This window comes from Rhinolophus sinicus, chromosome 16, assembly GCF_057876585.1.
Source record: "Rhinolophus sinicus isolate RSI-liver-muscle chromosome 16, RSI-T2T, whole genome shotgun sequence".
Taxonomy (NCBI): domain Eukaryota; kingdom Metazoa; phylum Chordata; class Mammalia; order Chiroptera; family Rhinolophidae; genus Rhinolophus; species Rhinolophus sinicus.
This window is the reverse complement of record NC_142516.1, coordinates 48783718-48799084: the sequence shown is the minus strand read 5'-3', so window position 1 is coordinate 48799084 and position 15367 is coordinate 48783718. Positions and strand designations below refer to the sequence as shown.

Below are 15367 nucleotides of genomic sequence, written 5' to 3'. Positions count from 1 at the left end.
AAGGTGGTCCATAGAAAAAGCTAAGGAACGGTGCAAATGCCGGAGAGAAGATACCATGAGTGCCCCCAAAGAAATCATACTCATAACTTTAGGTCCTAACTCCCCAATTCCCAAGAGGACTGGCTAAGCTCCTAGCTCTTGGGTTTCACTGTGTTTCACTCTTTTTTTGCAGCCAATAAGTCTTACTGGTTTATTTTAAATTGGGTTTTTTTTTGTTTTTTGTTTGTTTGTTTTTCAGGAGGGCGCAGCTCACAGTGGCCCATGCGGGGATCGAACCAGCATCCTTGGTGTTATTAGCACCACGCTCTAACCAACTGAGCTAACCGGCCACCCCAAATTTGGGTTTATTTTTAAATGCTTGATCTTAATCATCTTTTTAAAGAATAACATACGAACAGTAAAATACAAATATCTTAAATATTTATCATGATGAATTCTTACAAGGAACACATCCACGTCATCAGCCACTAGATCAGACAGAGGACATAACCTGGACCCCAGAGAACCACGAGGCCCCTTCCCAGTCAATACAGCTCTTGTACCGCCCCTGCCCTAGTCTGTCACCATCAATTATTTTTTGTCTCTTTTGGAGCTTCATAAATGAAACCATATAATAGGCACACTTGTTTCTGACTGCTTTTATTCAATATAATAGCTGAGACAAGTCGTGTTCTGTGTAGGAGTAATTTGTTTTTTTTTTTTTTTTTAATAGCTGTGTAGTATTTCATTGCATAACAATACCCACAATTTACCCATTCATGGATATTCGGATTGTTTCTATTGTGTTTCTATTATTCCATTATCAACATTCTCATAAATGCTTCTGGTGCGCATATCCCCTCATTCCTGTCGGGCATATATAGTGTCTAGAAGTGTAAACACTGAACCACATGATATGCATTTGTTCAGCTTTATAAATAAGTCCAAATAGCTTTCCAAAGTGGTTATATCAATTTACACTTCCACTAACAATGTATGAGAGATTGAGCTTTCTGTATCCTCATTAATATTTGGGTATCGGGGGGTTTTTTTGTTTTTTATTTTATTTTAGCCATTTGAGTGAGTATATTTTGGTATTTTATAGCAGTTTTAATTTGCTTTTTCCTGATGATTGATATTGAATGCCCCTTTTCTCTTTTTTAAAATTAGGCTATTTTTCTTATTTATTTGTAGCTGTTCTTTACAAGGCCTATGCTTGTTGGATATATGGACGACAAATATCTTCTACTTTGTGATTTGCCTTTTCACTCTTAATTTGTAGTGCTGAATGAAAGTTGTTCATTTTAATGAACGTGAGAACAAGCAAAATAACCCATGTTGCTGTGAGACACACGCGGAATCCTCTAGGTCCATCCAGCCACTGATTTAAGGAACGTTAAATTGTTAACTTGTTAACTTGTTAAATGTAGGGCTCTGGCCTTTGCACAGGCCTTGGGCTATAAATACAATGTTACCATCCTCACTTCCCCAAAGCTTCAGACACAAAGAATCACCAACTTCACCAGGAGTGCCCCTATAGTTTATCAAGTCTATTTATGCATTGTGCCCTGGAAACATTGTTATAAACGGTGAATGGCTTGTACTGCCAGCCCATAAAAGTCCCACAGCATGCTTCCAGCACAGCTCAGCATAACCAGCAGCCGGGTGGAGTATTTCCCAGAAGAGATACTCAAAGCACCAACTGGGCTCCCAGAGACAAATACACAACCTCAACAACTTCCCAGCAACTGCCCATTATCTTAAACAGCCAGTGAAAGTTTTCTTGGCCTGAGGCAGCAGGAGGAGCAACAAGCTTCTCAAGTGACCAGATTTCCACAACGCTCAGCAAGGCTCACGCTTCCCACCGATCAACTCAGCTCTGCTGTGTGCACTGCTCCCTTATCCCCGTGTTACAGGCAGAGACACATTACTGTGTTCTTACACAGCTTACAGACAAGGGCGAACGACGGTGCCATTTCATGGAGTTGGGGCTTCCCCCTGGACCCCAAAGTCTGCCTTTGCCCTTGTACTTGCTCCAGGGTTCTCCTTCCATCCCCTGTGCGCTGCCTGAGATCACAGCCCTTTCTCCGCTCCTGTGACCATAAGCAAACAAGACATCTCTTTTAAGATTCTTTTCCAGGGAGTTTTATAGTCAGGAAATACTATATCCTGGGTGATCCTTCCTTTATCTTCCCTTGGGACTCCTCCCCTCCTCTCCCTCCAAACCGAGACACACTTAAACACAACGGCATCACGATATTAATGTTTCATTACAGACAAACAGAGGCAAAGGAAACACATGCCTGGCAGGAAGCAGCAGAGCTGAGATTCTAGACAGAGCACAAGAATGTGACCAGTGCCTTATATTGAACCTCAGCCCTTCAATACGACCTGATCAAAAATAAAGGTAAGAAATGGGGAAGAAATGGGAAAGAAAGAAATGCTCTGGGTCACTGAGGGGCAGGGAGAGAAGAGGAGATGGGAGCATGGATTCAGCACCACCACCCCCACCCCCAGCCTGGGACCCAGGCTTAAATACAGACATCACCTGTGAGTGACAGCTGTAAGTAAGGACTCTAATGAGGGAAACAGGTGAGCACAGTTGTTTGGTCAAATTGGGTATGAGGCCGGAGGTTCACAACACTTTTTCCTTTGAAAGAAAATGATTCACAAACCATAAACTACATAAGCTTTAAGCCCCTTAAGCAGTATTTCCTTCTTTTGCTAGCAAACGGGGGACAGGGCAGGAAAGAGTGACAGTTTGTTCCATTGTACTAAAGCAAATACTTTATTGATTCATTCTGGGCTGGCTAAGAGTCCTCAAGGTCTTCTTACTCATTCTTGACTTCAAGAGGTGAACGGTTGGCACACCCTTCCCAAGAACGAGTAGGAAACACCCCAGACACAGTGGCACTCTGTTTGGAGCAAGAGACCCTTTGGTTCTCTGGAAGGTGTGAAAAAGCTATATAAATACATGGGATTCCACAGAAGGCAAACAAAAGCCTTCCAATTAGGTTTTCCTGGTTTCCCATTGAGTTTCCAAATAGTAGCCTTTTGTTTCCCTAAGGTTGACTAAAATAAACCTGAAAAACAAAAAGAAGCAGTTCTCTTTCTCTATTAGCCTAAAAATTAAAACTCTCTTGAAAAAAGGAGTCCACTAAATTTGGGGAGGCTAACTTCCAGCAGCCCCATGATTCTAAGTTCACACACACACACACCAGAAGTACGTGTGGAGAGGAGTGGTGGAGAACAAACACCAGACTCAGATACATAGCTGGCAGGTGGAGTCAAATCTTGGGAGGACAAATCCTCTTATGACCAATGTATTGAAATTGTGGCTGATGGAAGCGTGGCATTTCTGAGCATGACGGGCTAGGTTACCACGTGGTCGGCTCCTAAACCCCTAAGATAATGGATGAATCCGTACCTTCATGCAGATCTGGCCGCCTTAGTCTGCTACTGATGCGACTATGTATATCCATTCAACAAGTCCCTTTGATCGGGAAGCTTCCCCTAGTCCCTGCCTCCCACCTGGCCACTCCACACAAAGCCTCTGCTATTCCTCAGCCAGTGCCCCTGCACTGGGCCTCCCCCCCACGTGCTGCCATTCCCAGCATTGCCAACAATTCTCAGATCCCACTCTAGACCACAACTGCTCCCCTTTCTCCTCCTACTCCCAACACAAATACAGTGGAGCACAAGTAAGTTCATACGACTTCATTAATGCAATGACCATGAAGTCCCTCAACCTAATAAAAAAAAAAAGAAAAAAAGTTTTAAATGTACAAAACTTTCACAGCAGTAAACTATTTGCATTGCCTCTCCCAGTGGGTACTGAAACCCTGCCAGGGCTAAGAAACGTTGAGTTGTAGTAAATAAACTTCAATCATTTCTCTCCCAACCTCCTCTCCTTGATAGGGATTCAGCAAACTCTCCTCCCACTCCTGAATTATAACTCTGAAAGGAGATCAAAGTGTGGTGTCTCTGGAGGCAGAGAAACCTTATTCTGCCCTCAAGGTCAGAAGCCTGGAGTCTCCAAAGACTCTTTAGGTTATGCCACCCAGGATTTAATCTCGTCACCAAGAGGCCACACAGTACCCACAAATGCTTGAAGGTATTTAAGACCACAGTGTCTACCCCTTGATCAGCAATACCCCTAACATTTAAGGGAAGATGGAACATACACACTGGATCGTACAAAGCTAGGTTGCATTCTTAAAGAGGCCTGCAACCTTTAAAAAGAAAAAATTGGGAAGAGAAAATAAGTGCCCTAAATAGAAGCTAAAGGATGAAATTTCAAAAGGGCAACAGGAAATAAAACAAACTTAACACACCAAATCATACATTAAGTTGCATAAAAACTACTCATTTCATTCTCTAAGAAATGGCAAAAACTTTTAGCACTGCCACTGAAGCTACAACGTCCCACTTAGCCCTGTGTTGACAACCACCTTTCCTTTTTTCCTTTAAAAATTTTACACCAAGAGCTCAATTTTTTTTTTTTTTTTTACATTTTCACATGGAAATTTAATTCCTGGCCAACTACAGAGTATGACTAAGCCAAATTCCCCTATAAAAATGTCACAGTGAATGGCAAAAATCAATAGATTGATTTAACAAATTAGAAAAGTTGAAAGAGTAAGACAGCATGAGCAAACTTCCGTCTTCAAATATACTGAACACCTTAATTCTTAGAACCCGTAGAACTTATTCATAAACTTCTGTTCTTTAAACTTTTATTAACTCTTGAGACGTATCTCCCACCAAATTATAAGAAAAAAATCCCATAAGAAATGAATTTTATAGCAGGGAGAAAGAGAAAAGCTGTATCACTTTGAAAACGGCTATCAAGTCTCCAGATGAATACTGTGCCTGGCCTACCTTTTCTATTTCACTGTGCTACAAAATAAAAAAGAGTTCAGCACTTTCTGAGGTCCTCATCTTCATTAATCTGGGTAATTCAATAAATCGCATTTACCCGATTGGCTAAAACATGACAACAGATCATAACAAATATTGGCTAGAATGTGTAGCAATTTGAACTCACATACCACTGTTGAGAATAAAAATTGATAAAACCTCTGTGGCAGTTTCTACTGCAGCTGAACCGTGTGGCCCAAAGAGTCCACTTTCAGATACATACCACATGTACATAATACACCAGAAAACATGCACAAATGTGTTCATGACAGCACTGTTCACATTGGTCCAAAACTGGAAAGAACTCAATGTACATCTCCAGTAGGATGGATAAACAGTGGTACATTCACACAATAAAGCAACGAAAACGAACCACAGCCACATAAAACAACATGGGCCAATCTTACAAACATAACCTGGACAGAAGCCAGACACAAAAGAGTACACATTCTGTGAGTCTACGCGTATGTGTATAAAGTTCAAAAACCAGCACAAGTAACCTCTGATATTAGAAGGCTATCCTTTGGGTGAGAGTAGTGAGTGGAACGGGATATGATGCAAAGATAATCAGCTTGGGTCTATGGCTCTGTTTTGGGGAAGGGACATGAGGAAGTTATTTGGCTGAAAAGTGAGTCACAGCATCACATAATAGGGACAATCCCAGCCCCTCAAAAAGGCTACTCTTAAGCAGTATTTTTTTCTCTTTTTAATGGGAAAGAGCAGCTCTATTGAGAAGAATATGAGAGAGAGAGAGACAGCGAGAGAGAGAGAGAGAGAGAGAGAGAGAGAGAGAGAGAGAGAGAGGCAGAGAATATGGATGAATTCAAGCTTGATTTCTATTTTTGCTCTAATTGTTTTTTCATGTTTTCCCCAAGGTTATAGAGTGAACTAGTCAGAAGTACCAACAGAAATCTGAACAAATTTAACCAAAAATGTAATGCAAATATCAAAATTTTACTTTTGCCTCTAATCAAGCCAAAAATTATATGAAATAAATATCAAAAGGGGTTTTACCTGCAATACACAATAAACGTAAACCAACAAGAATAGAGGTTCTTGTGTGCTTCTCAGGGGATGAGATAATTATACAAAGGGATTAGTATGTCTTCTGAGAGTTAAACTAAGCCCCATCGCTCAATTCCATTAACTAAATGAATTTGAAAAAAAAAAAAAACCCTTCCAACAGAGCTATAGGCTTCCTGACGCTGTTTGAAATCTATAACTGTTTCCAATCAACTGATTGCTTCTGTAATGAACGAAGCATGAGAAGATTTATCTCTGACAGATTATCTGTTTTAAGCTTCTTCATCAGTGAGAATATCATTTGCTTCCAGCATCCATACTTTAAAACGCAAAGCTCCAGGAAGGAGAAGACAAACAAGTATCTGAGTTTAAAAGCCAAAGAGAAAATAAAAACTGTTGGATTAAGTCGCCAGCGATGCTCACGCAGAGGACATGCTCCCATAGTGGCTGGAATGTTTTACCAAGAGCCTCGATGTCAGGCTTCCCCTATTCACGACAGTTCTGCTGCCTCCCAAACACACATGTACACAGCACAACAAACCTGGTTTTCCACCTCCTCCTGGCTGCCTCAAGTAAGAAATGCTATTTAAAATTATAAGCGTAACTGGAAAAAGAGAACTAAAAATCATAGAATTAGGCAATAAATATTACGAGGCAGAGTGTAGAGAAAAAGAAGAGAGGTGGGAGGTAATGTAAGTCCCCCTTCTTCCTTAGCAGGGTGTTAATAGCTACTGTCCAACTTGTGAAATCAAGTATAGACTGTGGCTGTTTAAAAAGAAGGCTGAAAATTCTTGGACCCTCTTCCCATCATGTGGTAGGTCTATGCCCCCCGCCCCCTTGAGTCTGAGCAGGCTTTGTGACTGCTCCAACCAATAGAACTTGGTAGAAGGGAAGTTATGTAACTTCTGAGGCTAGGTCATAAAAGGCCATGAGGCTTCCAACTGCTTCGGGCAAGGTGGTCACATCTTGAGTTAATGGCATGTGTCAACATGAAAGGTATTTTGGGATGAGATTAACATTTTAATCAGTGAACCTTGGGTAAAGCAGATTGCCCCCTCTGCAACGTGGGTGGGTCTCATCCAATCAGGTGAAGCCTGACTAGGACAAAAGACAGGCCTCCCCAAGCAAGCCTTCGGTCTGCATCTGCGCCCCTGGCTGTCCTGAGGCTGCAGGCCCACACGGCCAGTTTTGGACTTGCCAGCCTTCATACTCATGTGAGCCAATTCCTTGTAACATAAAACTCTTTCTATAGACACATACACATCCAACTGGTTCTGTTTCTCTAAAGAACCCTGATATATATGAGTACAGTCCTGCACCACATAAGGATGTGTCAGTCAACATCAGACCGCATATACAATGGTGGTCCCAAAAGATTATAATGGATCTGAGAAATTCCTATCACCTAGTGACATCGTGACCATCAGAAAGGTGTAGCACAACACACCACTCACGTTTGTGGTGAGGCGGGTGTAAACAAACCTATTGTGCTGCCAATTGGATCAAAGTAGAGCACATACAATTCTGTACAGTACGTAATATTTGATGACGATAATAAATGACTACGTTCCTGATTCATACAGTATTTACTATGCTATACTTTTACCGTTATTTTACAGTGTACTCTTTCTACGCACTAAAAAAAATGTGCTGTAAAACAGTATGCCGTGTTACGTCAGCAGCAGCCTCACACACCTCGTGATTACTTTGTCTCTTGACTGTATCATTTTCTCTTGTGCTTGATTTAATCTTGTGTTTTGGATAGTAACGTGCTGTACAGGTTAGCCTAGGAGCTACAGGCTGTATACCACACAGCCTACGGGTGTAGCAGGCTATACCACGTAGGTTTGTGTAAGTGCACTCTTTGATGTTCGCACAATGATGAAATTGCCTAATGACGCATTTCTTAGAATGTATCCCTGTCATTAAGTGAACATGACCGTACATGGAAGAATCTGGGGGCCTTCTAGGTAGTCTAACTATCTAGGGCCACCATGGGGAAGCTACCATATGTGGGTGCTCTGATAGACAGTCAACACTGAGCCCAGACTTCCGGCCTTCCCCTGCCAAGGCATATGACACGGGAGCAAAGCTTTCTTGGTCCCGTGAAAGCCCATTCACCATCTGGGTACCACTGAGACATCACAAGAAGAAGCACCAGCCAAGCCCTGCCTGAATCCCAGACCCACAAAATCCATAATGCTGTGAAATAATTGTGTAAGCCACTGTATTTTGAGGGAATTTGTTCAATGATAACCACCAGAAGAACGAAAATCATAAATAGGTTGTCAACAGTTAACACACCTAAGAAGAGACTGTACTCTAAGCTGGAATCAGAGAGGCGTGATGGGTGATGGGTTTTAGTTTTCATTTTAAGGCCTCCCCTCCTTTTTTTGCATTATTCTATGTGCAAATATAACTTCAGAAATTTAATAACACCATATTGTATAACTGAAATTTGCTAAGAGAGTAGAACTTAAGTGTTCTCACACATACAAAATTTATATAGTGATGGATGTGCTAATTAACTAGATGAGAGGAATTTGACATATAAATAAAATCACCATCATGTATGCTTTAAATATCTTACAATTTGGTCCATTATACCTCAATACAGCTGGGGAAAAAATAAACTTTAAAAATTAAAGTAACAACAAACATATTTAGCACATACTGTGTATCAGGCAGTCTTCTAAGTATTCCATGTGTTTTAACTCATTTAATCCTCACAATAATTCCACGAGGGGGGGTGCTTTTATTATGCTAATTGTACAAATGGGAAGTTGAGGCACAGAGAGGTTCAGTAACTGTGCCAAAGGTTGCACAGCAAGCAGCAGAACCTAAATTCAAACTAGTCAATCTGAGTCCAGAGCTACATTTGCACAAAGATCACCAGGCTGGTTCAGTAGTCACGAGCCACTGGACAAAGGTACAATCTCAAATTGCCATTCACCTGGGTCTCCGAGCATGTGACTCACCACACCTATCATGTGTCAAGCACTGCGGGGCGGCCTGGCTTCTTCAAAAGCTAGTGCCTACACTGCAATGCCCTTTATTCTACTCTCCACCTGGACACAGCTTTCAAGGCCCAATCTCCTTCAATATCACCCAAATCTCTCCACTCAGCATGAATGTCTCCATCCCCTACATTTCCAGAATGAGCCATTTGTATCACATATGTCCATCCTTCTGCCTCCTACTACAATTCTGTATCTTTATATCTCCCCACTTGCTATGAACTCTATGAGGCTCTTTGCTCTCAGTATTTTTTCTGCCTTTATATTAGTTTGCTTATTTTCAGTATCTTCCAGAAAAAGAGATGGTAAGGAAACACCATCATCCCCATTGTCCAGAGTGGTCTGTGCACCATTCATCGCTCCCCTTGAGATGGCTCAGTGGTCTCTTTTCTTCAAAGACACCTGCTCCCTAGCCAATTTCTAAAGAAAGGCTCCCCAAAGCTCGGCGCAAGTCTTACTGTTTAGGGAAGCCAATCCTATCTAACCAGACAAGAAAGACCTCTTTTGACTCAGAACTCAGACAAGCACTCAATATCTGTTAAATGAACGAAACACTCCTTTGTCATACATAAGGATTCTGCCTAAGTGGTATCGTTCATTTTTATACATAATTTCTGGACAATAAACTACTTAATGGTATGATCCTTCTTATATTCCCTAAAGCTCCTGGCTCAGTACCTTTGCAAAAGGAATCCTATGAAGACAAATAGTACGTGATTGGTAAGTGAGATTACAACAAAAGTTCCATTTACGCTATTTATCAAGAAGGTATCAGGGGCAACTTCACCATTATTTTGAGAATTGCAATTTAAACCGGTGAGACACTTATTCACAAATAACATATTAGCAATTTAAAGATTTTTTAAAATCAATTCTGCACTAGATTCGTGGACAACTCAATACTGCGGTAGCAGTTTAACAATAAGCATCCAGCATCACCAAAAGGAAAGTCTCTAGTTTATGACATAATCCAAAAGAAGTGGAAAAAACTATATGTACAAAGATGATCACTGCAGCAATACATACTCGTAAAACTATAAAAATGAACACTGCTTCCCAGTGATGTGGGATTATTAAATAAAAATATACCCATGGGATTGTGGACAGGTACAGGGATTAAAAAGTCATGGAGATTGGAGCAATATTAAGACATAGTGTCAAGACAAATAAAATACTAAATTGAACATTAGGATTATGACTCCATAAAAATAGGAACAGACATGGAAAAGCACTGCATTTGAACACAACAGAAACGTCAGTCTGCTGAGATGGGGCAATTATGGGCCACCTTCTGTCCATTTGCCCAAATCTCTGTAGGTCTACTGCATTTGCAATTTAAAGGCTAGGACAGAACTCTCACACACTGCTGGTAGAAATATAAACTATACAACTACTTTGGATTCTGTCTGGTAGTATCTTCTAAACTGAACGCTAGTTTAGAACTCAGAAATTCTACTCCTGATTATTCGTATGTACCCAATACAAATGTGTACTCACACACGCGTATCAAGGCATGCACTAGAATATTCAAAGTCACACTGCTCACCATTGACAAAATTTGGAAACGACTCAACTTCCAGTCAACCCTAGAATAGATAAATTGGGGTGTAACCACGCAATGGAATCCTAGCCAGCCATGGTAATGACTGAACTACAGCCACGTGCACCAACATGGCTAAATCTCACAAGCAATAATGTGGAGAGAAAGAAGCCAGATATATTTTAAAAAAAACAAAAAACATACTCTATGATACCATGTAGACAGAGCATAAAAACAGGCAAAACTAATCTATGATTGGATTGGAGCAAGAGCATGAGGGGCCTTCTGCAATAGGGCAGTATTCTGTTTCTTCATCTTGGTGTGAGTTATAAATTTACGCTCACCATGTGAAAATCTGACATACTGTACACTTAAGATTTGCATGTATGCTATAGTTCAATTTTTAAATTATTTTTTAAAATGACATAAGCCAAGCCACCCACACAAGAGGCATAAAATGTCCTGTAACATTTGAAACCAAGTTGGCTTCTTTATTTGATTGGAGAGCGGAAGAGAAGTGTGGCGGTTGTTGCATAATTTTCTTAGCTTCAGCTCTGCTCACTAAAATGAGATTTTTAAAACATGCACAAATAATCCAGCAAATGCCTGAGTGAAGTATCTGTTAATTTTTCACTGAAACCCTTTTTGCTGCTTTTGCATCTGCTCATCCTACAGCTACTCCATTTTAACAGACCTCCCACAAACACTCCCCTTTCAGCTATTCTGCTGTCCCTCCCCAAATCCTTGAATTTCCTTCAACTACATACCCTTTCCTAGCCTCCTCCTCTCTGGACTAGGGGGTTAATGCCTGAGCACTTCAGCTCACATGGCTATTTGTGGGCAGATGCTGATACTCACAAAAATGAACTAAGTCTTGAATGTATTGATTCTAGTAGCCTTTTGCCTGTGGTTTCGTTCTTTTGGGCCATTTTGGATGATTTAAAACTATTTTTAAATCTGCAATCCTTTTTTCCCTCTAACATCTCCCTCCCCCCAACACACACAGAGGAAGTACTTTTGCTGAAGCAGAACCTCAAGTAGAGTGATTTGTGGGCCTGGCAAATCTAGAGCGCAGAAAGTGTCCCAAAGCACCCCTTTGCCCTTTGGGGATAAATGCATTCCTAACTTGTGTATCTTTAAAGGGGGCAATTATTATTCCACTGGGGACTTCTCCTCCATCCTTAGACATTTTAATCTTGACATAGGGCAGCTCACACTTCATTTTCCCTCCACTGCCACAGCGGCAGCACCTTTCCCCAAATCTATTAACTGAAAAAGGACTGAAGTTAATAATCTGTTTTCTCATTGAACCTCTACCTTGGGAAAACTTCACCTTAAAATGAGGGAGTATTAGGTTGGGGAGGGGGAAACCGGGAGCGACTGCTAATGGGTAACTGCTAATGGGTATGGGCTTTCTTTTTGGAAAAAAAATATCTGGAATGAGACAGTAGTGTGTAACTTTGTGAATATACTGAAACCACTGAATTGTACACTTTAAAGGGGTAAATGTATGGCATGTTTATTATATCTCACTTTTTTAAATAAAAGGTGGGAGTGCCCAACTTTTTTAGAGAAAGTTGGGTGAAAGGAACAACTAGCAAGCAAAATGCTAAGTACCACCGAAAAAATCAAGTTGAATAAACTCATGAATTAAACATGAGAAAACAAGTCCTGATTTCAATCCATCTCAGAGTGAGGGGAGGGCAAGAAACTCCACAATTATCGACCTGGATGATTAACCTTCCCTATTCGTCTCAGCGCTCTTGTTCTGATATATTTCATTAATTAATACAAGAGGAACCTCCGTGGAGACTATGTGCAGAGAGCGAGCGCTGGGGGACGCCACAGATTGTTTTTCATGCTAACTCGGCCAAAGCCCTCACCCCGGAGCAGCAGAGCTCTTGCTGACCTGCAGGACGCTCCACGAGGAGTTGCCTCTGAGAGTCCCACCGGGACCCAGGTGGGGGAGGATGAACGGTCAAGGGGAGGCAGCTGCCCGGAAGGCAGAATTCCCTGCGTGTTTGCTAAGGGGCATGTAGAAGGGGCCGTTAAGGGACCAAATCCGCTTAAGGACGCTCGCGCCCTCCTTCGACCTGACGCCGCGGATCCTCCAGAAGCCCACGCTGTCCCGACCCGGTTCGGTGGGGTCCGGAGGCCCAGAGCTCCCACACCCCTCTCCCACTTCCCGGACCCTCCAACCCTGGCCGGGGCCATCTCCGAGTCGGCTGAGGGCGACCCGAGGCCACCTGCCGCTCTGGGACAGAAGGATAAAGGGGCCGACCGCCAGTCTGTCCTGTGGAACAGAGCAGAGAACTTCACCGGGACACGTCTCGGAGAGGGTCTCTCACCCCATCCCGCACTGAAAAAGGGCTCAGGGTCACCCGTCCCCTCCCTCCGCCCGGCCCGGCCCAGACTTTCCCGCTGCCCCGAGCCTAGCGCGCCGCGCTCCGGTCCACACGGGCCGAGCCCCGCCGCCACAGCTCGCGCCAAACCCAGGCAGCCGCAGAGTCCAAGCAACCTTTCGGACCCGGTCTATAGACCCGCCCTGAGGCCGTCGGGGCAACCCGGGCGAGCCGGCGTCCGCGGGGTGCCCTCCACCCTTGCCACTGCCGCCGTGCGCCCCCGGCGCGCGCCAAGTTTGCCTGGTTGGGCGCGGAGGCCCGCCCGCGAACTCCGCTGGGTGTGTGCAGTGAACGATGGAGCCCCACACCCCCGCGCCCACCCCATGGGGAAAAGGGTGCAGCGTAGCACCCGGCTCCACTCACCTCCAGGCGCACCTCCCAACCTGCCGCGCCGGGCCGACAGCTCAATGGCTCCGCCGGGCTCCGGACCTCGGTAGAGGGGCGGGGCAGAGGGGGCGGAGCCAGCCCGGCTTGCCAGCGCCAGAATTAAACCCCGCAACGCACAGCATCCACCTGGGCCCTGCAGCCACCGCACCGGCGAAGAAATCGGGGCAGAATGGCAAGCCGCAGACGCAGGGTGGGAAACGACTGTGGCTGCGTCCCGGAGTGGGGCAGGAGGGAGCCCCAGGAGGTTCCTGAGACCTTCGGGGACCCGGCTCTCCGCGGAGCTTCTTTGTACCGCGGGCCGGCCGGCGGACATACCCCAGTGCGCCTGCGCGTGGCTCCAACCCCACCGTGCCCAAGAGGCACCTTCGCGCACCTCCGCCGCAGCACCCCTCCCGCGGGCCTCTGCACGGCCAGAACCTCCCACATGTTTCTTCTGCTCACGTGTCTTTACTTTTTGCCCCGGAGGGAGGGAAAAAGCCCACCCCCCAGTGAAATTTGCGTCAGTTCAGATCTATTATCTCTGGCCCGGAGGCGTCCCTGGACGGCGGAGGGTGGCATGTTAACACTCCGCCCAAGTGCCTTTTGACCGCTGCCTCCCTCCACTCCGCTAAGAATTTGCTCTGCGGCTGTGGGGTCGGTTTCTGATACCGGGTGAGAGGGGGACTCGGGAGAGTGCAGGGCTTTCGTTTCCTGCAGGTGCCTGGGTGGGACAGTTTCTGGGGTGGTCAGAAACCTCCCGCCGTTCCCTGGACCCGCATTGTATCCTCCGTGTGTTCTCTCCTGCTCGGCCTCAGGGCAGAGGACATCCTCCGTGGAAAGGAGAGGATTCAGAGGGTGCAGACGTTCGTGGGACTCCAAAGAAGACGCAGGGCCCGCCTCCGGAGCTGAGGACCTAGCTAAGACGTCAAACACTCAATTCAGAGCAATCTCACCAGATGCAAAAGAGATTGAGTCTTCTTTCTAGTTGAGGATGGTTTGAATAAACTAGACAGGAGGACCGACTTTATAAAAACCAAGTAATTACCAAGATAAACAACATGCCAACTCTCACTGATTTTCTTTGGGGAGGGGCTCCCCCTAGCTCTCCAGCATTGCACACACCCATTAGGGCTTTACCCAAGTCACAATATTTTTGCAAGTAGGCTGAAGTGATGAGTCATCAAATCTCACTATGTGAAATGCTGGCCTCTGAGGAAAAGAGCCTTGAAATCAGTGCTTCCCTACATGTTAGTGGCAAAGCACACCTGCAAATTTCTGAAATTGATGACCCCTGCCTATTAAAAGGACAGGCAAAGGGCAGCTCAAAGGTTCTGAAGGCAGGAAATCTTAATTTTAGTCTCAGCTCCTTTGCTAGCTCACCGGGTGAGAATTAGCAAACTCCTCCTGGGCCTCAGTTTCTTCATCTGTAAAACAGGGTACATGGATTCAGTAGGTTGTCTCTAAAATCTCCTCAACCCCCAATTATCTATGAATTTATTTTAAAAAAATACTTCTTCCCAAGATGATGAGGGGTAAGGGAGAATCAGAGGGCTCCTGCATACACAAAGTATCCTGCACCCTTTATTTCTCCTTCCTTACATTTAGTAAGCACTTATTTAATAGGGCCTCAAAAGTAGGCAAACCTAATCAATTAAAAGTTTATGGCAGATTCTGAATTTTCCATGGATTTACATTTAAAAATTTCATTTTTAGTAATTTTTCTAGTGAGACACAATTCACGGATACAATACCACATAAGTTAATCTTTATACAAGTCAGTGACTTTGAATATATTCACAGTTATGTAACCATCACCACTAACATCATTCTTGTTTAAAAAAACCCGTTATCACTATCATCCAATTAAAAAACCCTTTGCAGTCATTCCCCAGCTCACCCACTCTCACTCTTAGCTCCAGGCAACCACTAAGCTACTTTCTCTCTCTATGGATTTGCCTGTTCTGGACATTTCATAGAAATAGAAACACACCATATGTAGCCTTTGGGTCTGGCTTCTTGAATTTAACAAATTTAACATCCATGCTGTAGCAATATCAATACTTCATTCCTTTTTATAGCCGAATGATAGTCCATTGTATGGATAATACCACATTTTGTTT

General features: G+C 43.9%; 1 protein-coding gene and 1 non-coding gene across 4 annotated transcripts in view; both read right to left on the bottom strand.

Annotated features, from left to right (window-relative positions):
* Positions 1-13476, bottom strand: part of KANK1 (KN motif and ankyrin repeat domains 1) — a 188509-nt gene extending 175033 nt beyond the window's left edge. The window contains exon 1 of one of the 3 annotated variants that reach the window (XM_019730205.3): positions 13245-13476. The gene's annotated coding sequence lies outside the window, so the exon portion shown is untranslated. The remainder of the gene's footprint in view (positions 1-13244) is intronic. The other 2 variants (XM_019730184.3, XM_074330512.2) reach the window with 2 other exon arrangements.
* TRNAI-AAU (transfer RNA isoleucine (anticodon AAU)) lies at positions 256-329 on the bottom strand. Its single transcript has one exon. It is a non-coding gene; the product is annotated as a tRNA-Ile (tRNA).
* Positions 13477-15367: the final 1891 nt, after the last annotated feature.